The sequence below is a fragment of the Colobus angolensis genome, unplaced genomic scaffold (assembly GCF_000951035.1).
Source record: "Colobus angolensis palliatus isolate OR3802 unplaced genomic scaffold, Cang.pa_1.0 Scaffold228, whole genome shotgun sequence".
NCBI lineage: Eukaryota > Metazoa > Chordata > Mammalia > Primates > Cercopithecidae > Colobus > Colobus angolensis.
In genome coordinates, this window is record NW_012115466.1 from 5,121,990 (window position 1) to 5,142,465 (window position 20,476).

The following is a 20,476-nucleotide window of genomic DNA, read 5'->3' on the forward strand; positions in this document are numbered from 1 at the left end:
TTGATATAAAGAATCATTGATTATGATAGAAGAGTTACCATAATGATAGACAGAGAACTCTAATGGAAATTGATCGTCCGGGCGCAGTGGCTCAAGCCTGTAATCCCAGCACTTTGGGAGGCCGAGACGGGCAGATCACGAGGTCAGGAGATCGAGACCATCCTGGCGAACACGGTGAAACCCCGTTTCTACTAAAAAATATACAAAAAACTAGCCGGGCGAGGTGGCGGGCGCCTATAGTCCCAGTTACTCGGGAAGCTGAGGCAGGAGAATGGCGTAAACCCGGGAGGCGGAGCTTGCAGTGAGCTGAGATCCGGCCACTGCACTCCAGCCTGGGCGACAGAGTGAGACTCCATCTCAAAAAAAAAAAAAAGAAAAGAAAAGAAATTAATCCAAGACCTGAGAGAGAGTGTCCAAGGAAAGATAAATTTGAAAAGATCGTTCAAACCTTGTAGAGGAAAATATGGTTGTGGTTCAGTTAGTTAAGGAAAGAGTTTGCTGGATTACTAAACCAAAGCTGGTCCTCAGCGGCTAGACAAGCAGGAACAACTCTCTGGAGTGCAGAGAAGTTAAAGCTGTGGACAGATATCAGATAGAATTGAGGTATCACTGGAAATATGAAGAATAGTGCTGTGTTTGTATCAGGATGAAAATAAACCTTCAAGACACAAACAAGCTAGAATGACAAATAGGCACTGAGAAGGTTTAGGGAAGAGTGGGGTTTTGGGCAGTACCGAAGGGAAGAGTGAGTTAGTAGGGAGACTGGAGAGTGGAGGGAAGGAGGAAGTCACTGCAATGGTTGCAGTGAAACCAGGAGCTGGAGAAGCCTTCCTCTACAGGAATCTAGCATTCTTCCTTTGTACAGTATGGGCTGAGTGATTCTGGGACAGCTTCTAGGAATGAAGATTGGGAAGCAACCCCATTAAATGGCCAATCCACTGGGGCCCCAAGCTTGGTGCATGTGAGACTGAGGGGAGGACGCAGGGAGTAGGGATCTTGACCAAAGCTCTAGCCCATGCCATGTAAGACTATGGACTGTGTTGCTGCTGCGTAAGTCAATGGCTGCAAAAAGCACACAGTAGCCAAACACTGTATAAAGCTGATCCCTATTAGCACCTAGCACTGAAGAGTCTGTACAGGCCAAGTAGTGGATAAAAAGGCATATTCTATAGGAGTCAATGAGCAACCCTCTCCAGAAGCAGGAAGAAAAATCTTTCTCCTTCAATGTCCCTTAAGATCTCTCAGTAGGCAAAAAAGAAATATTTATAAGGCCAACTCCTTTTCCCTTTTTTTAAAGTGTGAATTTGGAGCTGAGAGGCAATAAATCAATGACCATCACATTATTCATCTTGGGAAGCTAGAAAAAGATAAATAAATCCAAAGAACATTGAAAGGAGACAATAATGAAGAAAAAAGGCAAATTCAAAGAAATGAAAAATACAATAAAAGAATCAATAAACCTAAAACACTGGTTTTTGAAAAAACAACTAAAAGGAGCAAAGTTATTTTAGGATTGATCTACAAAAATGTAATAAAAACCCATAATAAATTTAAGAACTATAAAGGTAGAATTATAGCAAAGACAAACAAATAAAATAACACTATAAAATACATTTAGGCCACAACATTTGAAAACTTAAAGCAATAAATTATTTTTTAGAAAAATATAACTTACCAAAAGTAACTTAAGAAGAAAGAGAAAATTCCTAAAACCACCTATGATCATTAAAGAGATTATTCAGCAAATAAAAATCTACTTTCCAACCCACAAAAACAGAAAGAAAAGTAACAAAAGGACAAACCCACATAGTTTTACTGGCAACTTACTCCAAATTTCAAAAAAAAAAGTAAAAGAAAGAAAAAATCTCAAGTAATTGTATAAGATTAACAAAGTTTAAGTCAAAGTCAGAGAAAGACAGTATAAGAAAGAATTATAAGTTAATTTCACTTTGATACAGAGTAAGGCCGGACAAGAAAGGTTTGATCTAAATTCAAATGCTGCCAAGAATGATGACTGAAATCTAATTCATGGTGACTTTCATTTCAAATTTATGTTAAAGTAGTAAACAACTAAAACGCAAAAAAATATAAAGACTGAGAAAGTGGATACAGCTTTGTACTTCCTGCTTAGTTCCTCAGAAAGGTGTTTGTTCAGTTTGGTTTCCAACGCAGAGAGGGCAGAATAAGAAACTCACCACATCAGAGGAGCCCAAGCCACTGGCATACTTTTATTTCTGCATTAGGAAAAGAGAGGGGTCACACTAGCATTTAAAGGTCTATCTATAATTGTATAATGCAATTCTTTTCTAAAGTACAATGACACAATTTTGTGCCATTACTGCATTGTGCTTTTTTTTTTTTTTTTTTTTTTTTGAGACGGAGTCTCGCTCTGTCGCCCAGGCTGGAGTACAGTGGCCGGATCTCAGCTCACTGCAAGCTCCGCCTCCCGGGTTTACGCCATTCTCCTGTCTCAGCCTCCCGAGTAGCTGGGACTACAGGTGCCCGCCACCTCGCCCCGCTAGTTTTTTGTATTTTTTTAGTAGAGACGGGGTTTCACTGTGTTAGCCAGGATTGCATTGTGCTTCTTAATGCATTTTTGCACCCACAGTAGGCATGATCACAGCCTACTATAAATCGACAAAGTCTAAAGATGCATATCCACAAATTGAAATCTGCAATGTATTTAATAAGTAAATCATGACCAGATTTGATATATTGTAGGAGTGTAGGGTTGATGCAATATAAAAAGCTCTAATACTGTAAAACATTACATTAATAGAGTAAAGAAGAAAGAGTATAATTTTGGTACATGCAGAAATAACCACATCTATACAATCAACTCCAATTTAAGAGTCATAAAAGATTCCTTAGCAAACTAAAAATAGGAGAGATTTTTCTTAACTCAAACATAATGAATTATGGAGGCTTTATGGTTTGGTAAATCTAACACTCATTTCCAATCCCTTTCTCAATACCTTTTTTCATTATGTAGTTGAAAAACCTATGGCTTACTTTCCCAACTTTTCTTATAGAGTACTGCTCTGGGTAGCTGGATCTCCAGCAGCCATTTGGGGAACATTAAGAAAGGCCTGGCGGGGCACGATGGCTCAAGTCTGTAATCCCAGCACTTTGGGAGGCCGAGACGGGTGGATCATGAGGTCAGGAGATCGAGACCATCCTGGTTAACACGGTGAAACCCCGTCTCTACTAAAACAATATAAAAAAAAAATAAAGGCTAGCCGGGCAAGGTGGTGGGCGCCTGTAGTCCCAGCTACTCAGGAGGCTGAGGCAGGAGAATGGCGTGAACCCGGGAGGAAGAGCTTGCAGTGAGCTGAGATCCGGCCACTGCACTGCAGCCTGGGTGACAGAGCAAGACTCCGTCTCAAAGAAAAAAAAAAGAAAGGCCGATATATAGACTTATTTCACATGAGAAAAGTAAGCTTTTATGTGTTTGAGACACTAGACTCTTGTCACACTTTCCATTACTTGCAACTAAACACATTAATAAAAAACACAGATTATCTGACAAAGACATACAATGATTTCCTTAATTAATGTTGAATTTCTAGCAACATTGCCTTTAAAAATTAAGACATGGATGTCTATCATTAATGCTTTTATTTGTCATTATCTGACTTGTCTTGTCAGTCTAGGATGACAAGAACAAGAACTAAAGTCTATGAGATTTTGAAAGGAAAAATTTGAACTGTAATTATCACAGAAAAATTACAGTATTCATAATATATTGAATAGATGTACAGGCAAATTATTACAATCAATAAAAGGAATTCAATAAGACTATTGGATAGAAGATAAATATTAAAAACTCAGTTGTATTTTTATATTCCCACAGCTGTAAAATATGAGTTTTAAAAAGTAACAGTAAGACCTCTGCTTCCAACTATGATGAAGTAACAATGTCTAAAATAACTTCTTACTGGAAACAACTAGAAAGTTGAAAAAATAGATCAAATACCTGTTTTCAGATATTGCAAAGTATACAGTATTAAGCTGTGATCCCCATAAGAGAAAATGAAGGAAATGAGCCTTACAATCACCATGGCTTTCCTCCAGAAGGCACAGTCTGGACTATGGTGGAATGAGAAGGATCACAAACAGAGCATGATGGTCTCACTGATCAAAGAGAAAAATATTTGAGTTTAGGGAGTCTAAGGTAGATAGAAGTTGCAAGGCAAAGTTCCAGAGATGGAGAAACAATCCCAAAAAAGAGCTCCAAAAATCTGCATATGAATCCCTTGAATCTGTTGCTAAATACTAAACTGTACATGTATACAGTAAAACTGCATGAGGCTAGGCATAGAGTGACCAGGATTATATGTATAACTGCATAATTCCAAGCGGTCACACAGGGAAGGGAGCCATTTGAACTTCTGACCAACTGAAGCGGATGGTTCTTGATGATCACCAGGGCAGTCCTAGAGACTCAGAGAGCCACACATTAGTACGGGAACTAAATTAGCCCTAAAAACTAGTCAATATCTACCCTATCGATGTTTAAAAATAAGCCTTGGAAAGATCACATTAACCTACAATAATTAAACTGTCTTTCAGAAAATGTCTAACAGTCTTTAAAGAAAGATTACAAAATCCAAGGACTCCACAGCATAAAATCGCAATTACTAGCAACCAATAAAAAATAACCAAGAAAGCCAAGAAGCAAGAAATTATGACTCACAAGCAAAACAGTAAGTTCCATAAAATCTCATCAAACTATGATTAAAAGTAATTTCATCAACCTGATAATGAACATCTGTTAAATACTGCAACTAACATATAGTCCAGGTTGAAAAATACATATGCTTCCTTCATTCTGCAGTACAAGAAAACGATCTCAGTTCTCTTTGCTTCGTTCAAAAGTTAATGAAAAGGTACACATCCTGAAGGGAAAAAAATAAATTTGTTTTTACTTATAGTATTGATGTATGTAGTAAATTCTAATGGAACTTTTAAAAACTATGGAAAATTATAAGTGGCTTTAACAAACCATAGACAAATATCAGTTGTTCTACATTCCAGCACAAACAATTGGAACTTGACTTTTAAAACATATTATTTATAATACCATGCCAACCAGAAAATATTTAGGGTTATATTTAGCAAGACATTTGCAAGAAATTTATGAGGGAAAGGAAAACTAAATAAATTGGAAAATGTAGTGTATTTCATGAATTAGTAGTCTCAAAAACGTCAGTATTTCAATTCTCTTCCAGCTGATTTACAGATTCAAAGCGTTGCCAATCAGAATCCCACCAAGTTTTTTTAATTGACAACCTCATCCTAATTTTTGAAAAATACCAATGACATAAAAAAGCCCAAACAATTTTGAAAAAGAAAAACAAAGCTGGAGAATTGTATATTACGTGTATTTAAAATTAACTATAATGGTACAGTAATCAAGATAATGTAAAACTGGCATTTTGATTGAGAGAATTATAGAAAAGAATAGAAAGTTCAGAAATAAATCCAAACATATATGCTCAATCAATTTTTGACAAAGGTGTCAAAATAATTTGATAGTCATTTCAACAACTTTACTAAAACAAATTGAATATCTATATGGAAAATAATGAAAACTAACCCTTATCTCATACCATACACAAAAATTAACTTGAATGATTAATAGACTTAAATATCAAATTTTAATATCACAAAACTTCTAGAAAATTATAAAAACTACAAATAGCATTTTTTTCTAAATGAAAACAGAATAAAATATTTGTGACTTTGGGATAGGCGAATATATCTTAGCTAGGACACAAAAATCAGAAAATGTAAGTTTATAAAGTTTATTGGAGTTTATTAAAATTTTAAAAATCTATGTTTAAAAAGGTGCTCAAGAATACCTAAAGATAGGCTACTGACTTGGAAAAAATATTTGTGATTTACATATCTAACAGGAGATTTTTATCCAGAATATATCAAGGGCTTGTAGATCTGAACTATAAGAGACACACAACCCAATTTTTTAAGTAAAAACAAGTTTTATAAGAATTTCATAGGAAAACATACACACAGAGCCAACAAGCACATGAAAAGATGCTTTACATCACTAGAAATACAAAAATGGACATTAAAAGCACATTTTGATATCAATAAATACATATAAAAATGACTAAAATTCAAAACACTAACAACTTTATACATTGTTGAAGTTATAGAGCAAAACTCCTCATATTTTGCTGGTGGAAATGAAAAATTGTACAGCCACTTTGAAAAACAATTCTGGAGTTTCTTGAAATGCTAAACATACATTTCACATGTCACATTACTATTCCACTACTATACATGTACCCCAAAAAGATGAAAATGTAGTTAATCTAAAGACTTGTGCATAAGTGTTTACAGCATTTTAAAAGACAATAGCCTAAACCTGGAAATAACCGAAGTGTTCATGAGCAGCTGAATAGACAAATAATTTGGAAAGAACTAGAATCAACTTATTGGTATATACAAAATCATGATTAAATCTCACAAAACATTATGCTGTGTGACAGAAGTGAGACATAAACAATGTATACCATATGATTCTGTTTGTATAAAACATTGGAAAAAAATTTGATCTATTCTTACAGAAGACATATCATTGGTTACCTGTGGGCAGAAGAGATGATTGGGTGGACTGAGAAAGAGAACAAGGGATTGTCTTTAATAATAAAAATTATTGGCCAGGTGCAGTGGCTCACGCCTGTAATCCCAGCACTTTGGGAGGCTGAGGCAGGCAGATCATGAGGTCAGGAGATCGAGACCATTCTGGCTACGGTGAAACCCCATCTCTACTGAAAATACAAAAAAGTAGCCAGGTGTGGTGGCAGGCTCCTGTGGTCCCAGCTACTTGGGAGGCTGAGGCAGGAGAATGGTGTGAACCTGGGAGGCAGAGCTTGCAGTGAGCTGAGATCAGGCCACTGCACTCCAGCCTGGGTGACAAAGCGAGACTCCACCTCAAAGAATAATAATAATAATTATTATTATTATTATTATTATTTATCTTGACTGTGGTGGTGATTATGTGAGTGATACATTTTTCAAAACTCATCAAATTACACACGTGATAGGTTCTGGTTATATTATATTAATTTATGTTATTAAAGCTGACTTCAGAGAAAATAATTACAGTTGCCACAAAAAATGTAGGGTACCTAGCAATAACATTAACAAAACATATGCAAGAACTTGCTAAAAAAAAAAAATCAAAATTTGAAGTTATTTAAAAAGATCCACATAAATAGATGTATATACTATGTTCATTAATAGAAAGGTAGAATATAGTGAAGATGCAATTTCTCCTCATTAAGCTATAAATTAAGTGTAATTTCAGTCAAACCTAACAGTTTTATTTTTTGTAACTTAAGCTTATTTCAAAATGTACATAAAAGTATTAAAGGCCAGGATACTAAAAACAAACAGAAGTCAGAATAAGTAAAAAGTAGTGTTAGAGAGAAGTTTCCTAACAGATATCTAGATTATTTTAAAGCTAAAATTAACGTTATATTTGGTCTTGGCACAAGAATAGGCCAATAAACTAGTGGAACTAAAGAAGCTCAAAGAAGACCCCAGTATACTTAAAAACACCACAAAGTGCCATTGCAAGACAGTGAAGAATGAATGAATTACATCATTAATAGTCCTAGGGAAATTGATTAGCCATCTAGGAAAAAAAAAACGGGTTCCACTTCATAACATATACATTACACATTCATGTTGTATCAAAGACCAAAATGTGAAAGGTAAAAATTTAAAACACTTATTAGAATATCCTAATAATCTTTGAGTTGGGAAGTTTTTGCACACAAGACAAAAACTACTACAAGCTATAGGGAAAAATAAATTGATACATATGACAACATTAAAATTAAAGAAAAACCTGTCCATCAAGATATATTTTTAATTGATGTTTCAGGTATTGATTCCTATGTTAAAAAAATACTCCAAAATTTAGGAGCTAGCTTAAAAACAGCAATCATTTTATTTGCTCACAGATATGCAATGTGAGCTCGGCTCAGCTGAGCCTTTTGCTGGTATTGTCAGTGGGCATTCATGTGGCTGCAATCTTCTGCTGGGCTAGTGAGGGCTGGATCAGTTAGGGTGCTGACATAGCTGGCCTGCTGTACCTCTTTAAGTGATTCTGGGTGTCAGCCCACTATGTGACTTCTTTACATGGTCTGTCTAGCAGTGGTTTCTTCCATAGTGGCTCAGGACTCTCAAGTACAAAAGTCAAATATACCAGGTCTTCTTAAGACAGAACGTGGCACAAAACTTGCACAACTTCTCTCTTGGATTCTACCAGGTAAAGCAACTCATAACTGATATATCATTTGAGACCCTCAAGACTGACAAAAAGTAAAAAGTCTTACCAAGAGTTGATGATAGTGTGGAGACTGCTGGTGGAAGTGTAAATTGTTACATGAGATTTTAGAGGTTGATCAGCCAACATTTTATAAAATTTTAAAACCACATAGTTCCAAAACTAACAATTTCACTGTTATGTTATATATGACCTAGAAAAGCCTTATGTACATACATAAGGAGACAAATACAAAAATGTTCATAGTAGCTTTGTTTGCAATAGAAAAACTAGAAAACTAAGTCTATTGATGTGAGAATGGACAAACTGTGGTAAAGTCATGCAATGGAATATTATACAGCAATGAAAATAAAGTAGAACTGCATTTATCAATATGGGAAAAATAATCAAAAACACAATGTTAGGTAAAAAAAAAAAAAAGAAAGAAAGTAAGTTGTCGGCCGGGCGTGGTGGCTCAAGCCTGTAATCCCAGCACTTTGGGAGGCCCAGACGGGCGAATCACGAGGTCAGGAGATCGAGACCATCCTGGCTAACACGGTGAAACCCCGTCTCTACTAAAAAAAAAAAAAAAACTAGCCGGGCGAGGTGGTGGGCGCCTGTAGTCCCAGCTGCTCCGGAGGCTGAGGCAGGAGAATAGCGTGAACCCAGGAGGCAGAGCTTGCAGTGAGCTGAGATCCGGCCACTGCACTCCAGCCTGGGCGACAGAGCGAGACTCCATCTCAAAAAAAAAAAAAAAAGTAAGTTGCCAGGAGATACACACACACACACACACACAAACACACACACACACACATATAGTATGTTACTAAAATATGCAAAATGATACTATGTATTATTTAGCAATACACATTTAAGTGGGAAAAGTATGATATAGGAGGTTAAACAACAAATTAAAAATAGTAGTTACTTTGAGGCATGATCTAATGCAATGAAATTATTGTACCATGCATGAAAGAGCTTCATCTGTATTTTTAATGCTTTCTTTGTTAGACTGCATAGTGATGCAGAAAAGAAGTCTTTAAAAAAGTATTTGTGTAAGTGTGAAGTATATCATAATATAAATAAGCAAAATAAATAAAACACCATGAAGAAAAGTATTGAACATTATAGCCTAAGGTAATCACATTGGCTTACTTAGAACTTAGAAAGATAGATCTTAGAAGAATCAATAGAAAGTCTTTCCGGAATAAATGGGAGAAAGTGTAGTCACTAGTCATAAATCTTTGCCTGTATCTACTAACCAGCCAGAGGCCCTTCTCAAAAAAGACAATCATACAGCTTACTAAAGGGGTCTTTTCCTCTAGCATTATGTACCATCTTTATTAAAACAATCTCTTAAGATACTTTCTTTTTATTTATTTATTTTTATTTTTTTGAGACGGAGTCTCGCTCTGTCACCCGGGCTGGAGTGCTGTGGCCGGATCTCAGCTCACTGCAAGCTCCGCCTCCCGGGTTCACGCCATTCTCCTGCCTCAGCCTCCCGAGTAGCTGGGACTACAGGCGCCGCCACCTCGCCCGGCTAGTTTTTTCGTAGTTTTTAGTAGAGACGGGGTTTCACCGGTTAGCCAGGATGGTCTCAATCTCCTGACCTCATGATCCGCCCGTCTCGGCCTCCCAAAGTGCTGGGATTACAGGCTTGAGCCACCGCGCCCGGCCCAAGATACTTTCTTCTATGTGTGATGAAATTAAATTAATATCCAAAGTTAGGTCTTGCCTATTCCATCTAAAACCAATCTGGTTTATAGCAACATGAATATTTATAAAATATGTTTCCCATTATCAGACAAAAAGATATATGTGCAAAGATATCAATTACCTTCTCTCCAAAACTGTAGAACAGAAATGCTTTCAAGTTAGAATATAAAGTTATTTCTCCCCTAGAAAATACCCTGTGGAGCACGCAAGCATTCATTTTCTTCATTCCACTTTAGGGATGTTTGATGCAATGAAGAATCTGCTATATAATGAGATAATGTATTCAACATAAATACAGATACAGCCAGTAGAATTGTCTGTTTCTGGATCATGTTTAAGAGCATGTGTTCTTTGTGTTTAGAGACAATGTGTGATGAGAAATATGTAATTATGCTCTAGGGCCAGGGCATGGTGACTCATACCTGTAATTCCTGCACTTTGGGAAGCAAGGAAGGAGTACTGCTTGAAGCCAGAAGTTCAAGAATAGTCTGGGAAACATAGTGAGACCTCATCTCTTCCAAAAAGGAAAAAGAAAAACTAGTCCAGCATGGTGGCACACACATGTAATCCCACCTATTTGGAAAGCTGAGGAAGGAGGATTTTTGTGCCCAGGAGTTCAAGTTTACAATGAGCCATGATTGCACCACTAAACTCCAGTATGGTCCACAGAGCAAGATCTGGTCTCAAAATATATATATATATATGAAAGAAAAAAACATATGATTATGCTTTAGAAAGTAAATTGTATTTTTTCATTTTTTATTTTTCATTTTTGAGATGGAGTATCCCTCTGTCACCAGACTGCAGTGCAGAGGCTTGGTCTAGGCTCACTGCAACCTCCGCCTCCCAGGTTCAAGCAATTCTCTTGCCTCAGTCTCCCGAGTAGCTGGGACTACAGACACCTGCCACCTCATCCAGTTAATTTTTGTATTTTTAGTAGAGACGGGTTTTCACCATGTTGGCCAGGGTGGTCTTAATCTCTTGACCTCATGATCCTCCTGCCTCGACCTCTGAATCCGCCCGCCTCTGCCTCCCAAAGTGTTGGGATTACAGGCATGAGCCACCGCGACTGACCTAGAAGGTACATTTTATTTACCTTGAAGTGATGATCTAATATATAATCCCTTCCATCTATTCTCACACATACATACACATCAATATAGTTTTACCAATAAATCTGATGGTAAAGCCACACATTTCAAAAAACAAACTTGTGAGTGTGAATGCATGTATATTCGATGGAAAGAGGAAAAATATGAACTGTCTTCTTTGATCAAACCTACAGAATTGTGTGTGACAGGATAATTTCAAAGTATCATTCTTCTTAAAACTACTTAGGAGATAAGCAATTCAAAAACAACCTAAACAATTAACTCCTACTCATTCTTCAAAATGGAATGCTGGTAAAACTTCCTTGGGAAGCTTTCCCCGGAACCTCCTTTCTAGCAGCTGCATTAGGCACGTCTCTCAGCAACCCCCAGGATCTCTTCTGCTATGGCACTGACCCTAGTCCTCCCTAACAGTCCTTGTCGTGTCTCTCTCCTCATTAGAAGATGAACACCTGGAGTCTGATCTTTTTCAGAGTCCTTAACCTGTCATCATGTCAGGCACCTCATATTCACTCAACAAATATTCGATAATCTAAATTTTTTCTGACATATATTCTGGATCTGCATCCCTACAAATATCAATCTAAGGCTCTATTCTAATCCAGGCAGAAAGTTTTTTAGGCAAGCTGCGAGGGAAAAAAAAATGCGGCTTTTTCAGCAACATGCTACCACTTTATGTTTTTATTTTCCTCTCTTTCTGCAGTAGAGCATTCTGTGTCATAACCAGAGGCAAGTCCTCTAATAGAAATAGCAGTTACTTTCCTACTTTCCAGAACATCATGTTTAAAATATACTTTAAATGAAGTTCGTGAAAGATGCCAATGATATAAGCTTACTTTAATGCATATTTTAGCAACAAAGATAGCACTTCATTCAACTTGCATTAAAATTTTATCTTGGCTAATATTTAATATGTTTTCATAATATGACTGGGTTCTTGTCACAGTATGTATAGATATATGCAAGAGCTCCCCCTCTCAAAAACTGGAATAAGGGATTGAATTATGTATTGGACAAAAAGAAGTGACAGATGGTATTATAGATCACGCTGAAACACTGGTATTTATACAATAAGCATTAAATACGTTTCTCTAGATAAATGAGGTTATTTGCAGGTATGACGCACCTAACCCTGAAATAATGGTTTATTTTAGGTTTGAGTGCATCACACAGCTTATTTTAGAGGCTGCATCTGTCAGAATAAAACTGATGTGATCCAGAAATTAAAAAGATATCAAAAAAGAACTCCAAACATACCTAGAAATGTGTGACTATAAAGAGAACATAAAACTGAAGGTTAGAATTCCTTGGTGGTGGAAGGAGAATGAAATTAATAATTGAGCTTCAAAAGGAACGGAGGAAAAATAAGTTAAGATCATGATGAATGTTACTTAAAAAACATCCCATGGATAAAGAACTGCAGCCAAGTACACAAAGTCTAAACGACAGTTGAGAACTTACAGCAATCCATGCAATCAATATGATTTCCTTTAATTATTAGAGATCAAAATAAATACTTTGAGTATGTAAAAGATGGATTCTACAAACAAAATTCAAAATCACTTCTATTTTCAGTTTGTATTTTGAAAACTCATCCTTAAGAAAAGCTGAGGGAAATGAAAGTAATCTTTTCATTATAAATTTTATTATCCAACTTATTTCTCACGTCTGCTTTTAATTATTTCTCTTCATGGAGAAAGTAAATTATTTTTTCAAAAAATTGATTTTATTCAGCACCTAGCAGTGATGTCCCTCAATTTAAACCAATGACCAGCCCACGTTTTTTCTGAAATCACCAACATTTTGCTTGAAAATTTATTGTTTATGCACTTTAACAGAAAAATAGTACATTATAAAGAAATACAACACTTTGGTCATTGACATTCCACATATACAACAGTGGTCTCATAAGATTATAATTGCTTCTTGACGTCTTGATCTGATTCTGTATAGGCCTAGGCTAATGTATACCTCTGTGCCTTACTTTGTAACAAAAATGTTTAAACAGTAAAATACAATAGAAAATAAAAAAGTTTTAAATAGAGCTTATAGAGTAAGGAGATCAAGAAAGAAGACACTTTTGTTGTATGGTTGTACAATGCGTTTGTTTTAAGTGCTATTATGAGTCAAAAACTTCAAGATAATCTAAAAGTTTATAGAATAAGAGGGTTATAGTAAATTAAGTTTTATTTATTATTAAATAAAAATATTTTCTATAAATTTAGTGTCACCTAAGTGTACATGTTTATAAAGGCTATATTAGTGTACAGTTAGATTTGAGGCCTTCACACTCACTTACCATCCACTCACTGACTCACCCAGAGCAACTTCTGGTCCTGTATGCTCCATTCACAGTAAGTGCCCTATGCAAGTATACCATTTTTAATCTTTTATACCGTATTTTACTGTACATGTTCTATGTTTAAATACACAAATACTTACCATTGTCTTACAACTGCCTACAGTGTTCAGTATAGTAACATGCTGTACAGGTTTAGAGTCTAGGAGCAATAGGCTGTGCCATCCAGCCCAGGTATGCAGGAGGCTATACCACCTAGATTTGTGTAAGAAAATGTATAATATTTGCACAATAATGAAATCACCTAATGACACATTTCTCAGGATGTATCCCTATTGTTAAGTGACATACAACTATAATATTTTCTATCATATTCTCTAAGATTTCTGGATTGTAGGAAAAATTTCTTCAATGTAATGCTCATTTTGGAGGCTGATCTGCGGCCTCAGCTGACACCCCTGTGCAGCTATGCCCTTGACCCTATTTCCAAGTATAGAGTGGGACATTCTGTCATTTATCAATCACTTACTGGTACATAACATTACCCACTCTTTTTTTTTTTTTTTTTTTGAGGCAGAGTCTCACTCTGTCGCCCGGGCTGGAGTGCAGTGGCCGGATCTCAGCTCACTGCAAGCTCCGCCTCCCGGGTTCACGCCATTCTCCTGCCTCAGCCTCCCGAGTAGCTGGGACTACAGGTGACCACCACCGCGCCCGGCTAGTTTTTTGTATTTTTTTAGTAGACACGGAGTTTCACCGTGTTCGTCAGGATGGTCTCGATCTCCTGACCTTGTGATCCGCCCGTCTCAGCCTCCCAAAGTGCTGGGATTACAGGCTTCAGCCACCACGCCCAGCCTTACCCACTCTTTTTTAAAAAGTAAAAGTAAAATACTAAATTGAAATCAAAGTGCTTACTTGCACTTGAGAAAAATTTTGGTAACACAATATACAAGTCCCATCATTTCCTTTTAAATATTCATTTAAGCATGAATATGAAATATGTTTACGTATGTATTGATAATATCTTTAGAACAAAAATGATTATATAAAAATCAACTTACATGTTGCCAAAGGACAAAAAGTATTTCTATGTTTTCTCCCTGATTATCCTATCTAAATACAAGAATACCTCATTTTTTTGCATTCTGCTTTATTGCACTTTGCAGATACTGCATGTTTTACAAATGGAAGGTCTGTGGCAGCCCTGCATTCAGCAAGTCTATTGCGGGCATTTTCTCAATACCATGTATTCACTTTGTGTTTCTTTATCCCAATTTGGTAATTCTTACAATATTTCCAACTTTTTGAAATGATTATATCTGTTATGGTAGTATATAATCAGTGGTCTATGATGATTGATTTCTGATATTACTATTGTGTTTTGGAGCAGCACAAACTGCACCATTATGAGACAGCAAACTTAACTGATGAAAGTTGTGTGTATTCTGATTCCTCCACTGATCATTCCCTTCCTCTCTTCCTCCTTCAGGCCTCCCTATTCCATGAGATATAACAATATTGAAATTAGCTTCATTAATAACCCTACAATGATCTCTAAGTGTTCAAGTGGAAAAAAAAAAAAAAAGAGTCGCATGTCTCTCACTTTAAATCAAAAGCAAGAAATGATTAAGCTTAACGAAGAAGTCATGTTGAAAGCCGAGACAGGCCAAAAGCTAGTCCTCTTGTGCCAGTTAACTAAGTTGTGAATGCAAAGGAAAAGTTCTTAAAGGAAATTTAGTGTTAGGCCAGTGAATACACAAATTATTAAAAAAAAAAAAAAAAGGAAAACAACTTTATTGCTGATATGGAGAAAGTTTTAATGATATGAAGAGAAGATCAAACCTGCCACAACATTCCCTTAAGTCAAAGCCTAATCCAGAGCAAGGTCCTAGCTCTCTTCAATCCTATGCAGGCTGAGGCAGACGAGGAAGCCACAGAAGAAAAATTGGAAACTAGTAGAGGTTGGTTCATGAGGCTAAAAAAAGAAACAATCTCTTTAATATAAAAGTGCAAGGTGCTGTAATCCCAGCACTTTGGGAGGCTGAGACGGGCGGATCACGAGGTCAGGAGATTGAGACCATCCTGGTTAACACGATGAAACCCCATCTCTACTAAAAAATACAAAAAGTTAGCCGGGCGAGGTGGCGGGCGCCTGTAGTCCCAGCTACTCGGGAGGCTGAGGCAGGAGAATGGCGTAAACCCGGAGGCAGAGCTTGCAGTGATCTGAGATCCGGCCACTGCACTCCAGCCCGGGTGACAGAGCGACACTCTGTCTCAAAAAAAAAAAAAAAGAGCAAGGTGAAGCAGCAAGTAGTGATGTAAAAGCTGCTGCAAGTTACCCAGAAGATCTAGCTAAGATCATGAATAAAGGTGGCTATACTAAATAACAGACTTTCAACATATATGAAACCGACTTCTATTGGAAAAAGATGCCATCTAGGACTTTCATAGCTAGAGAGGAGAAGTCAGTGCTTGGCTTCAAAGCTTCAAAGGATAGACGGACTCTCTTGCTAGAGGCTAATGCAGCTGGTGACTTTAAGTCAAACCCAATGCTCAGTTAACTTCCAAAAAGCCTAGGGCCTTTAAGAATTATGCTGAATCTACTCTATTTGTGCTCTATAAATGGAATAAGAAAACCTGAATGACAATACGTTTGTTGACAGCATGGTTTACAGAATACGTTAAGCCTACTACTAAGACCTAACTCTCAGAAAAAAATTCCTTCAAAATATTCTTGTTAATTGACAATACCCTAGACACTTAAGAGCTCTAATGGGGATGCACAAGGTTAACATTTCCATGTCTGCTCGCACAATATCCATTTTGCAGCCCATGGATCATGAACTAATTTCAACTTTCAAGTCTTACTATTTGTTGCATTTTATCATTTTTATGTAGACAGGGTCTCACTATGTTGCCCAGGATGTTCTCTAATTCTTTGGCTTAAGTGATCCTCCTACCTTGGCCTCCAAAGTATTGGGATTACAGGCATAAGTCACTGCCCCTGGCCAAGTCTCATTATTTAAAAAGTATAATTCATAAGGCTATGGGGGTGTCATAGATAGTGATTTGTCTGATGGATCTGGAAAAATTAAATTGAAAATCTTCTGGAAAGAATTCATCATTCTGGATGCCAATAAGAACATTTGTGATTCATGGGAGGAGGCTAAAATATCAACATGAACAAGAATTTGGAAAAAGTTGATTCAAACCCTCATGGATAATTTTCAGAAGTTCAAGACTTTCAAGGAGAAAGTAACTTCAAATCTGGTAAAAATAGCAAGAGAACTAGAATTAAAAGTGGAGCCCGAAAATGTGAATGAATTGCTGCAATCTCATGATAAAACTTGGATAAGTGAGGAGTTGTTTCTTATAGATGAGCAAAGAAAGTGGATTCTTGAAATGGAATCTACTCCTAGTAAAGATGCTTTGAACATTGTTGAAATGACAACAAAGGAATTAGAATATTCCATAAACATGGAATTTTGAAAGAAGTTCCACTGTGGGTAAAATGCTATCAAATAGCATCACATGCTACAGAGAAAACTTTTCTGAAAAGAAGAGTCAATCAATACAGCAAACTTCACTGTTATTTTAAGAAATTGCTATAGACATCCCAAGTTTAGCAACCACCACCCTGATCCATCAGCAGTCATCAACACCATCAACATTGAGGCAAGACCCTCCACCATCAAAAAGATTAGGACCCCCTGAAGGCTCAGATGATCAGTAGCAATTTTTATCAATAAAGTATTTTAATTTAGGTATGCACATTTTTCAGAAATAGTGCTATTGCATGCTTAATAGACTACAGTATAGTGTAAATATAACTGTTATATGCACTAGGATACCAACAATCTTTAATTTGCTTTATTGTGATTTTGATTTATTTTGTTGGTCTGGAATAAAACCCATAGTATCTCTAAAGAATCCCTACATATGATGGTAAAAGCTATTCCTGGATGCCAGGAACAACAAGTCTACAATAAAAACATGGAAAAATAATGACTATACAATTAAATCTATTCATATTCAACTTTGAAAAGATTATTATTCAGATGTGGTAGCACATGCCTGCAGTCCCAGCTATTCGGGGGGCTGAGGTGGAGGAATCACTTGAGCCCAGGAGTTAAAGGCCAGCGTGGGAAACATAGTGAGACCCCCATCTCTAAAAAAAAAAAAATTAATGCATTGATCAACCTTGCTTATTTTAACATGCTTGTATTCTTGCTCATGATCTCCTACATAAATAACTGAAAATCATAGCTATATGCACATAGAATTATTTTCTACTTCTAATATGTAACATTTTTCTAGTCTGAATAAAAATGAAGAAGCATTAATTCCATTGAGCAAAAATCTACATCAAAAGAATTTCTTCTCTATTGAAATCTATTATATGTTCTGTTCTAAAAAGGAAGAAAAAAGCACATTATATGAAAACAGTGCATGGTTCAAAGCAGGTAAAATTCTGTTGGAAGCCTACTAGAATAATTGAAGTGGGACCAATTACACAAGATATTGATGATTATAAAACAGTCAGTGATTAAATATGAAGGAGATAATAGTTCTGAAAAACTTCAATAGTAACATAAACAGAGGCAGAGGTAAGTGGGAAGGGAAATTACAAACCACAAAACATCCATCCCTAAATTTTTAAGGGATATACACACATCTGATATTGCTGTCAGATATGATTAATTTAGATTACCTAACATTTTTAAGAAGTGGATAGTTTACTTTCTGATTGCTCTTTAAATATCAGTACTGGGCCTACATCCTTATAATAGTGATTCTCAAAATGTAGCCCCTGGACCAGCAGCATCAACTTCAACTGGGAACTTGTTAGAAATGGAGAATATCTGACCTCTTCCCAGATCTACTGAGGCAAAAATGCTGGTGGTGGGGCAAAGCAATCTACAAAGCAATCTGTATTTTAAAAAGTTTGCTAGATTATTTGGATGCATGTAAAACTTGAGAACTATTGATCTATGGCAGCAAAAAGGCAGGGTTGTGTTTTGTTTAAAAAAAAGTTGAGTTTTGTTCTTTTTGCTTAGTATTGTCTTGGCTATACGGGTTCTTTCTTGGTTCCATATGAAATATTTTTGTATTTATTTCTCTAAAGTATTTTATTTTATTTATTTCTCTAAAGTATTTCTCTAAAATGTTGAGGTGATGGTATAGACTTTCTTCTTTATTCTGTTAACAGCGGAAACCATTGTGATATTGTGATTTACAATAGCATATTTATATTTGTTCTTAATCCCTATTTCCTGGCACACAACTTCTAAAAGACAGCATTCCCAACATGATTACTGTCTTTTTTGCATGCTAATGAGATGACTGGTGGCTAGGGGCTCCTGGATAGACTCAGGATGGGGGCTGGTTGCCAGGAGAAGCAACTACCTTATTAGAAGGTTGTAACTTTCAACCCTACTCACTTGCAAGGTTGAGTTGATTACCAATGGCCAATGATGTAATCAATCATGCCTATGTAATGAAACTTCCCTGAAAACTCAGAATAGGATTTAGAGAGTTTCTGGATTGCTGAACACATGAGGTGCCTGGATGGTGGAGTGCCTAGAAAGGGTATGGAAGCTCTGTTCATTTCCCACATGCCTTGTTTTTTGCCCTTCCTCCTCTGTCTGTTTATCTGTGTCCTTTACTAGCAAATTATTAAACTTAAGTGTTTCCCTGAATCCAGTGAGCTGCTGTAGCAATAATCAAACCCAAAGAGTGGATTGTGAAAACACCAACTTAGGGTGGTTTATCAGAAATTTTACAGTTGATAACTAGTCAGACATGAGCAGAGCAGGAAAGGAGTCCCCCGCAAACCCACACACACACCAGGAATGTCAGGCAACCATCAGATGATGGTCAGGTAATTATTAAACCGACTCTCTAAAATAATAATGGGTTGCAGTCAGAGCTAAGGAAAGGCAGTTTTCAATAGTTAGAAAACCCTGAAGCTGGTGATCAGAAGCTTCCTGATAAGATCTCAAGAGTTGGGCAAGTGGGTTCAAGCATGTTCACTAAGAGACCAAATGATGGAGTCTGTGTATGACCTTCCGGAAGCATTCGGCTGGTAAGGGAAGAATGCTTCAAGTGAGCATGTGTACAACTTCAGTAATCACACTGCACATGCTTCCCCTCCCAAGCACTGGCTAGCGACTGTGCATGTGGACGGTCCACCCCCAAGGCGAGAATGCTACACCCTGGAAATATGCCAACATATAAAATCCCAAGTTAAAAGGTGAAGCCATGCACTTGCTCTCTCAAGTCACCTGCTTGGGCCTCTTCCAAGTGTACTTTATTTCTTTTCATGCTGCTCTAAAGCTTTTTTACTAATTTCACTCCTGCCCTAAAACTTGCCTCAGTCTCTCCTTCTGCTTTATGGTGCCCAGTCAAATTATTTCATCTGAGGAGGCAAGAATTGAGGTTGCTGCAGACTCGTACACGTAACAGAAGCATAGGTCTCAATGTGAGGCTTGTGATTGGCATCCGAAGTGTGGCAAAGTCTTTTGAGACTGAGCTCTTAATCTGTAGGATCTGACACTATTTCCAGGCAGATAATGTCAGAATTGAATTGAATTATAGGGCACCCAGCTGGTACCTGTTGGAGACTTGCTTGGTGTGTGGAGAAAATCTTCCACACATCTGGCCACAGAAATATTCTGGCTGTATTGAGTAAGCATGAGAGAGTAGGAAAGAAATCTTTTTTAATATCTCTCAGAATCATTTTATTATATTCTACAATTAGACTATCTTCTCATACTTACTTGATAATTTGAATCATTTTCTGGTTTGGTTTGCTAATATTTTAGAATTTGCCATGTATGTTATTAAGTGAATGATCCTACAATTGTTCTTTCTTTTCTGGTTTTATTATGAGGTTATGTATTAGGAAACTTTTCCATTATTTCTGTTCCCTAAAATAATTTTTATAAGATAGGGATCACCAGCTGGGCTCTGTGGCCTGCAATCCCAGAACTTTGGGAGGCTGAGGCAGGCAGATTACTTGAGATCAGGAGTTTAAGACCAATCTGGCCAACA